General features: G+C 54.8%; 1 protein-coding gene across 1 annotated transcript in view; it reads left to right on the top strand.

Annotated features, from left to right (window-relative positions):
• Nucleotides 1-588: 588 nt before the first annotated feature.
• The window catches only part of PSD2 (pleckstrin and Sec7 domain containing 2), a 79,789-nt gene continuing 71,591 nt past the window's right edge, over nt 589-8,786 (top strand). Inside the window, exon 1 of the mRNA XM_063168540.1 lies at nt 589-684. The gene's annotated coding sequence lies outside the window, so the exon portion shown is untranslated. The remainder of the gene's footprint in view (nt 685-8,786) is intronic.

Here is an 8,786-nt window from a genome sequence, read left to right as displayed (position 1 = left end):
CACCCCACACAAGCGGGATTCTCCCCCGCTCTCACCCCACACAAGCGGGGTTCTCCCCCTGTTCTCACCCCACACAAGTGGGGTTCTCTCTCCTGTTCTCACCCCACACAAGCGGGGTTCTCCCTCTGCTCTCACCCCACAGAAGCGGGGTTCTCCATCCCGCTCTCACCCCACACAAGCGGGGTTCTCCCCCTGTTCTCACCCCACAGCAGCGCGGTTCTCCCCCTGTTCCCAGCCCTCAGCGCGGTTCTCCCCCTGTTCCCAGCCCTCAGCCCGGTTCTCCTCCCTGTTCCCAGCCCTCAGCGCGGTTCTCCGCCTGTTCCCAGCCCTCAGCGCGGTTCTCCCCCTGTTCCCAGCCCTCAGCGCGGTTCTCCGCCTGTTCCCAGCCCTCAGCGCGGTTCTCCCCCTGTTGCCAGCCCTCAGCGCGGTTCTCCGCCTGTTCCCAGCCCTCAGCGCGGTTCTCTCTCCCCGGCAGGGCCCTGTCCGTTCGCGGTCGGGCCGCCAGGGGGCAGCCCGGTCCCGGCCGCGCTCTCTGTCGCCGCCCCGCGGTCGCGGCGGGCGCTGCAGCGGCGGGCCCGGTGCCGGTGCCGGTTCCGCTCCCGGTTCGGTGCCGCTCTCCCCCCATGGCCGCGTCCCGGGGACCGCGTCCCCGCACCCGCCCGGGGAGCCGGGCACGGCGAGCAGGTACGGGGTGAGTGATTGTGTGAGTGAGCGTTTCCCTCCCGGCCGGAGCAGCATCTCCGCCTCGGCGGGAGCGGCGGGGTCGGGAGGGCGGTTCAGCTCCCGGTTTCCGTGCCGGGCGATGGATGGATGGAAGGATGGAGGTGCTGCCGGGGTTATGGCACACCAGTGATGGAGAGATAGCCGGGCTGTGCTGTCCCTCATGCCCGAGGGATGGGGATGCCCCTGGGGTTGTGTTATCCCCGTGCGGGAGGGATTGAGGCGCCTCCAAGCTGCGTTATCCTCATGCCGGCGGCATAGAGGTGCCCCTGGGTTGTGTTATCTCTGGAGGGATGGGGGTGCCCCGGGCTGTGTTATCACCGCGTTCGAGGCATGGGGATGTCCCCAGGTTGTGTTATCCCGCTGCCGGAGGGATAGGGGTGCCCCCGGAATTGTGTTATCCCCATGTTGGAGGGATGGGGGTGTCCCCGGGCTGTGTTATCTCTGTGTTCGAAGGATGGAGGTGTCCCCGGGCTGTTTCTATCACCGTGTTGGAGGGACGGGGGTGTCCCTGAAATTGTATTATCCCGCTGCCGGAGGCATGGGGGTGTCCCGGGCTGTGTTATCCCTCGTGCTGGAGGGATGGGGTGCCCTCGGAATTGTGTTACACCATTGCTGGAGGGATGGGGGTGTCCCTGGGCTTTGTTATCCCCGAGTTGGAGGGATGGGGGTGTCCCGGGCTGTGTCCCCCAGGTGCCACAGGGTTCTGGGCGCCCCCCGGGCTGTGTTATTCTCTGTCCAGGAGCGATGGAGGTGCCCCCGGGGACGGAGACGAGGGGCTGCTCCCGGGGCTGTGCTGTCCTTAGAGGGATGGGGATGCCCCCTGAGCTGTGTCACCACCGGGCAGGAGGGATGGGGTCCTCCTGCATCCCTAATCCTCCGTGCAGAGCCAGGTGGAAAATGCTGTCCAGGGACCCATCCCTAAATTGACATTTTTAGTACAAGTTACTTGCAAAGAGTATTTCTTTCTGGGAAAATAAAAATGTAAATGAAATATTTCAGTTGGTGTGAACTACTTTGGTTCCAGTTAACCATAAAAAAGAAATTAAAAAAAAAAAAAGGAAATGGTGAGTTTTAGAGTGCACCATGCAGGAGGGATGGGGTGCTCAGCCTGTGCTGGAGTGATGGGTGCTCCTGTGAATGTGTTATCCCCATGCAGGAGGGATGGGGGTGCTCCTGCATCTCAAATCCTCCCCACAGAGCCAGGTGGAAAATGCTGTCCAGGGACCCATCCCTAAACTGACATTTTTAGTGCAAATCACTTGCAAAGAGTATTTCTTTCTGGAAAAGTAGAAATGTAAGTGAAATGTTTCAGTTGGTGTGAACTACATTGGTTCCAGTTACCCATAAAAAATAAAATTAAAAAAATAAAATAAAATAAAATAAAATAAAATAAAATAAAATAAAATAAAATAAAATAAAATAAAATAAAATAAAATAAAATAAAATAAAATAAAATAGTGAGTTTTTAGAGTGTACCATGCAGGAGGGATGGGGTGCTCAGCCTGTGCTAGAGTGATGGGGTACTCCTGGGAATGTGTTACCTCCATGCAGAAGGGATGGGGATGCTCAGCCCATGCAGAAGGGATGGGATGGGATGGGATGGGATGGGATGGGATGGGATGGGATGGGATGGGATGGGATGGGATGGGATGGGATGGGATGGGATGGGATGGGATGGGATGGGATGGGATGGGATGGGATGGGGTGCTCCTGCATCCCAAGTCCTCCCCACAGAGCCAGGTAGAAAGTGCTGTCCAGGGACCCATCCCTAAACTGACATTTTTAGTCTAAAATTGACATTTTTCGTCTAAAATAGACTAAAAATTGACATTTTTAGTGCAATGTACTTGCAAAGAGTATTTCTTTCTGGAAAAGTAAAAATGTAAATGGACGTTTTCAGTGAGTTACATTGGTTCCAGTTGCCATAAAAGAAAAAAAAAAAAAAAAAAAAAGAAAAAAAAAAAGAAAAAGAAAATGGTGAGTGGTGAGTTTTTAGAATGTACCATGCAGGAGGGATGGGGTGCTCAGGCCGTGCAGGAGGGATGGGGATGCTCCTCAGTCCCTGCCATCCCCTGGAGCAGCAGCAGGGTGCAGGACAGGCTGCTCAAGGCCCTCTGTGCCCACCCCAGGGAGCGCCATCCTCTCACAGGCGCTGCTGGGAGAGGTGACAGGAGCGAGCTGAAGGAGGCTGCTCTGCCCTGAGAGCCCCCAGGATGGAGCCCTGCAGGATTAAGTTTGTGCTCAAGTGGCCTCGCGCTATCTCAAAGCTGCAATTCCTCTCAGGCTGCTCAGGGAAGGGGTTTGGGAGGATTTGAGGCCTGACAGAGAGTTTGCTGCAAGGATTTTCCTGCATTCAGGTTCCTGGCCAGCTGCTCCCTTGTCCAGTGTGTCTCCAGCTTTTTTCTGTGTGAGGGAGAGGCTCAGCTCTCAGAAACACCCTTCAGCCAGGGGTGCGTAAGACGTGAGCCAGAGGAGGAAGCAGCATCCCTGTTGTGCCCATTCCCTGGTTCAGATGTGTGTTTGCTGGGGTGGAGGGAAGGCTGAGAAGCAGAAACAGAAAGCTGTGATGTGCACAGCCCCACTGGAGCTGCCTTGCAGGCCATCTTGCTCTGAGGGACAGCAATTAGGGAAGGTGTCAGGCTTTTGTAGGCAGTAAAATGAGCAGAGTCTGGGCAGGTTTGCAGGCATGGGCTGCCGTGTCTGTGGGATGGGGAGCTCTTGCTGTGAAGAGCAGCCTTCTGGTGCCATGGGGTGTCCTCAGCCTCAAGCCTACTGTGGGTGGTTTGGATCAGAGTGGAGCTCATCTGCTGCCACCTTTGCAGATGGGGGAGATAGAGGGCAGCCTGGGAATTACAATGTTCGATCAATGAGGTTGCTTTTCTGAAATGTCTGTTTTAATGAAAGGAAAATGTTGGTCACATCAGAATTAAGTTCTTCTCTGTGGGTTTGAGGTGATTCCTCAGTTGAAATGTCTTTTCAAGGGATGAAAGACAATTTGAGTTAAAAAATCATTGTCCCACGGTGAGCACTTTTGGTTTGTTCCTCCTGGCAGCAGCTGGCAGCAGTGTGGCAGGAAAAGGGTCACTGGTTAAGTGTGAGGGAGGTCCAGGGCTGTTTCCTGGGCTGCTGAGGTGGTGAGTGGCTGTGAACAGCCAGGCTGTGCCCCTGCAGAGAGCTCAGAGCCAGCTGTGCCTGCACCCTGCTGCTGGAAACTGAGCTCCACTGCTGGGAGCCCAAAGGCATCAACCCTGACCCCAAAATGGGACCCAGGCAGCCCTGGGCTGGAGGTTTTGGTCTCTCCTGTGTTTTCTGTCACCCTGGGCTCCATCCAACCCTCCCTGTCCCACACTGCTGCTCCTGGGCAAGGGCTGTGGCACTGCCCCAGCACAGGGCAGGGCAGAACATCCTCCTGCTTCTCCTGCTCTGCTGATCCCTCCTCCTGCCCCAAAAGCCTTTTCCTCTCTGAAAGCCACTGCAGCAGCCCTAGCAAAGACCAGAGGAACCTTTCTTCACCTCTCAGCTCTGTTCCAGGCTGGTGTGCAGATTCCCCAGCTCAGAGTGAGGGGCTGAGCTCCTCAACTCCAAAAGGCCATGGTGGGGGACAGATTTAAAAGGGTCTGACATGGGGGTACTGGCAAAATCTCTCTGGCTTGTCTCAGGGTGGGCTCAGCCCTCAGTTGGTCCAGAAACATTTACCTGAGCTGAGGGGGATGCTGGGGTCACTCCTCACCTCAAGGCTGCCTCACTCAAGGCTGCTTTTGGCAAGTCTGAGTTTACACACCTGGCAGGGAGACCTTCCTCTGCAGGGGAGAGGCTTGAAGCTTTCTGGAAAGGGACCTGGATGGTTTCCTACTGCCCCCTTTGAGAGCAGGAACAAGGAGCAGGGCTTTGAATGCTGTCCTGAGACCTGATCTCTGAGTTTCCGTTCCAGCACAGGGTCCTAAGCCAAGAAAACTGCCTGTCCTGCCAAGGCTGGGTAGGAAACTGGCCCAGGAGCTGCAGTGGTGTTAACTCCTCTCTGCAAGGAGCACTGGGCTCCTCTGATGAGCCCCCTATCTGCAGCATTCACTTTCTTGTTTCCTTCCAAAACACCCATCCTGCCTGGCCTAGCTACAGCCTGAGGCTGTGGAGCTTGTGAAGGTGCTAATACAAGCTCAGTGATGAATTTAATCACTCCTTAACCTTGTCCTTTCTGAGCTGGGCTCTGCTGGGGCTGTCAGCCTGGCTGGGGAAGGCACTGGGGCCAGGGAGAGCAGCTGGAGCCAGGGCAGGGATGGCCTTGGAGCAGGGAGCCCTAAACATGTTTGGCATGTCAGTGGTCTGGCACATGGGGAATCCCCTTCTGTTTTGTCTTTTTGGTGATGATTTCTTGCAGAACTCTGTGTTTAGCAAATGGGATAGAAGGGATCAGGTGTTGGTTTGGGCACACATCTGTCTCGGTTTGGAAAGACAGGAGTCTGCTAAGGCAGGCAGGAGCCTCCCCTGAAATGGAGAATGCAAACCCTCCCCACCCCTCTGAATTGCTATAAATTTAAAATTAAGGGGCTCTCAGGCAAAAATATGGGAGCAGGAAATAACAGTTCTTTAATAGGGAAAAGAAAGGAAAAAAATTAAAGGATTAAATAAAACAATGCAGTACACCAAAACAACACTGACAGAGTCAGAACCCAGCCTGACACCCTGTGGGTCAGGGTGTTGGTGGCAGTCCCATTGGAAATGTGGCTCAGCCCTCCTGCAGTGTCAGGGGTGGTTCTGCTGGAGCAGGATCCTGTAGAGAAGGATGGATTCTTCCTCTGAAGATCCAGTGGAAGGAGAGGCAGCTGCTGTTCCTCTGGGGAATCCCGTGGAGAAGCCGTGCTGGTGTCTCACAAACCTCTGGATTGTATCTGGGTAGCAATGCTTGGCTCCTCCCTCTGGGCTCACCTCTCCCAATGGGATGCTGTAGTTCTTATCAGCCATGCAGGGACATTCAATAGCTGTTATCAGCAATGTCCCCTCCCGAGGGAGGTGTGAATGTGGTCACTCAAAGAGAGAGATAAGGCAAACTGCCTCTTGACAAAGGTCATCTGCCATACAGATGGTAATGGAAAACACCTTGCCTGCAATCCTCAACATCCCACAGGCTCCTGGGGGTGGGACACTGCTCTGGGCAGCACAGACAGACAGACTGACAGCAGCAGCCAGTCTAGAAGTCATCTCAGAGACTCTGAGAGCTGCTCTGCTTTGGTTGGGACTGCACATTCCAGCTGTTTGCCTGGGCACACCACACATCTGGGCTGTCTCCATCAGGTGAGATGTGCGTGGCCAAGCTGCCTGCTCTGCATGTGCTGCTCCTGCTGCAGTGACCAGATGTCCTGCTCTTTGGGGATGTTGTCCTACTTTCAAGTAGGTTATTCTATTTTTGCCTGGCCCTGTCCTTTTTGTGACTTTGCCTTCCTGCGTGTCCCGTGCCAGGCTTTCCCCTGGCAGAGGCAGAGGCTGTGCAGGTTGTGGTCCCAAGCAGCACAAGGCATTTCTCTCTGCTGTGTTCCCTTGCACGGATGAGCTCAGGCACCCAGGCTCCCTGAAGATCATCAGGTGCTCAGGGGGAAGGGTCTTTGTTCTTGTTTGTAATGGGAAGGTATTTGGGAAGTCATGGGAAGGTCATGGGAAGGTATTTGTTCTTGTTTGTATGTCTTGTCTTCAAGCACCAGGATCTGGAATGGAGGTTTGGGCAGACAAGGAAAGGACTGAGCTCACTCCCAGGGAAATGGCAATGGAGCTTTGTCCTGTAGCTGCAAACAGGCAGGTTTAGGTCTGGGAACTGCCAGCTCACAAGCCTTTCTTGGGAAACACCCTGGGCTGCCAGTAGCCCTGATCTCTGCCTCTGCCTCTTCCCAACCTCTTCTTCACTCACCCTTGACTTCAGTTTGAAAACTGCAGCTTCTTGTTCAAGCCAGCCATGAGACACTGAGGTCAGTGTGTCAGAGGCCTCTCAGCTGGCCCAGGTGGGCTCCAGGTGTCCTGGCATGGCTGGGGGCTGTGGAAAAGGGCAGAGGAGCTGGAGAGCCCTGTTGGACATGCTGGGCTGTAGCAGGGCTGGCAGGGAGCACACAGGGTGGGAGCTGGAGGCTGATGAGCTTTGGACCAGGGCTGCAGTTTATTTCTGGCCTGCTTAGCAATCTCAGGCAGGCAGTGTGGGTTAAGGCATCTCCTGTCCTGGATTGACAGTACAGATCCAATTAGCCATGAAAGCCTCTAATTATTTGTCCTGAATTGCTCTGGTGGTAACCGAGGCTCTGCTATCTCCTCCTTTTGTCTGTGTCCCAGCTGGAAATGCCCCAGTGTCCCTGCATCTAGAGCAGCAAGTGTGATGTGCAGGCAGAGTCAGCACAATCTAATCAAGGGAGACAGGCCCTGGGAGTTAATGAGGGGATGGACCCGCTTGGTTGGCTTTGGAGAGCTCTGAGCCCATCCTGAGGGACAAAGGGCTGAGTGTGGCCAGGGTAAGGCTCACAGGATGAGCTGCTGTGAGACAGGGGCTGCAGGACACAGGGAGGGAAGGGGTGGCTTGACAGCAGAGAGTCCCTTGTGTCTCATAGGAGAGAAACACCTCCTGTGTGAGGAGAGGCTGAGAGAACTGGGGTTGTTCAGCCTGGAAAAGGGAAGGCTCCAGTGTGACCTTGCTGTGGCCTCTCAGTACCTGCAGTGAGAGCTGGAGAGGGACCTTGGGCAAGGGCCTGCAGTGACAGGACAGGGAAAAGGCTTCAAACTGACAGAGCAGGTTTAAATTAGATATCAGGAAGGAATTCTTCCCTGTGAGGGTGCTGAGGCCCTGGCACAGGGTGCCCAGAGAAGCTGTGGCTGCCCCATCCCTGGCAGTGCCCAAGGCCAGGTTGGATGGAGCTTGGAGCACCCTGGGATAGTGGAAGGTGTCCCTGCCCATAGAATGGGGTAGAAGAAGATGATCTTTAAGGTCCATTCCAACCCAAACCCTTCTGTGATTCCTCAATTCTGGCTCTCCCCCTCTGAGGCTGGCAGCTGGAAGCAGTGGCTGCAGGGAGCCACAGGCAGGATGGGAGGTCACCCAGGCAAGGCCTGAGGGTTTCTCTCTTCTCCAGAAAGTCCTGCTCAGTTACAGCTGTGCATTCTCAGCTGCAAAACTATTTTAAGGGGAACAAAGCTTTGCAGGCCATTTATTGCATCCTTCTGCTTCTTCTGGGTTCTCGTTGTGCAGAAGAGGGGCCTTGGCTGTCTGTGAGACAAAATGTGTCATGAATGTTCTCAGTAACCTTAACTCTGACCAGACATGACAGCAAATGGCTCTCAGACGAGGCAGGGCAGCCAGCCTTGGCTTGAAAGCAACATTTTGCACAAATAATATTCAGGTCCTGTATGAGGAGCCAGCTGAGTGCTTCCACTGCTGTTTCCAGGTCACAGGGTCCCCCCAAAATGGGTTTGATGTCATTGTCTTGAGAAGCTGCCTGAAGGCAAGCCATGGCTGTGCTCACCCAGTGCACATTTCTTCATGTGTGGATGGATGAGCAGCAGGCCTGCCAGCAGCATGGCTCTGCCCTGTGCAAGAGGAGGGGAGGAGCAGCAAGGATCCCCACCTGGGGGAAGCTGGGGGCTGTTCCCAGGCTGATCCTGGTGCAAAAAATGCTGCTGAGCATCAAGTGTGTCTCTCTGACCTCCCTCCAAGTGACTGTCCCAACCAGGACTGTCCCAACCAGGGCCCTAGGAGTCAGCTGACACATCCTTCAAGCCTCTTGGTGCCCTTCCCATGCAGCCCAGAGCCTGCCAGGGTCCAGCCAGAGCTTCCTCCATACAAATGGGGACCAGGGGGGCGGGCTGGGAACGTACAAAAACTGTTTCTTTCCTGCCCACTTGGAAAGGGGAGCCATGGAATTTTAAGCAGCAAAGACAAAACTCTGCTGAAGAGGCCTCTTCTGTGCTTGCCTGCTGAAACCTCTGATCACAGTGGAGAGGGGGTCCAGGGACATGCCAGGCTTGCCCTTATTAATGGCTCTGTTGTTGTCTGCTCCCGTTTGTTGGCCTTTGCTCTGGGACATGGTTTGCCAAAG

The sequence above is a fragment of the Melospiza melodia genome, chromosome 14 (genome assembly GCF_035770615.1).
Source record: "Melospiza melodia melodia isolate bMelMel2 chromosome 14, bMelMel2.pri, whole genome shotgun sequence".
Classification (NCBI taxonomy): Eukaryota; Metazoa; Chordata; class Aves; order Passeriformes; family Passerellidae; genus Melospiza; species Melospiza melodia.
Note: the sequence above shows the minus strand (reverse complement) of the source record. Positions and strands in the feature narration are given on the sequence as shown.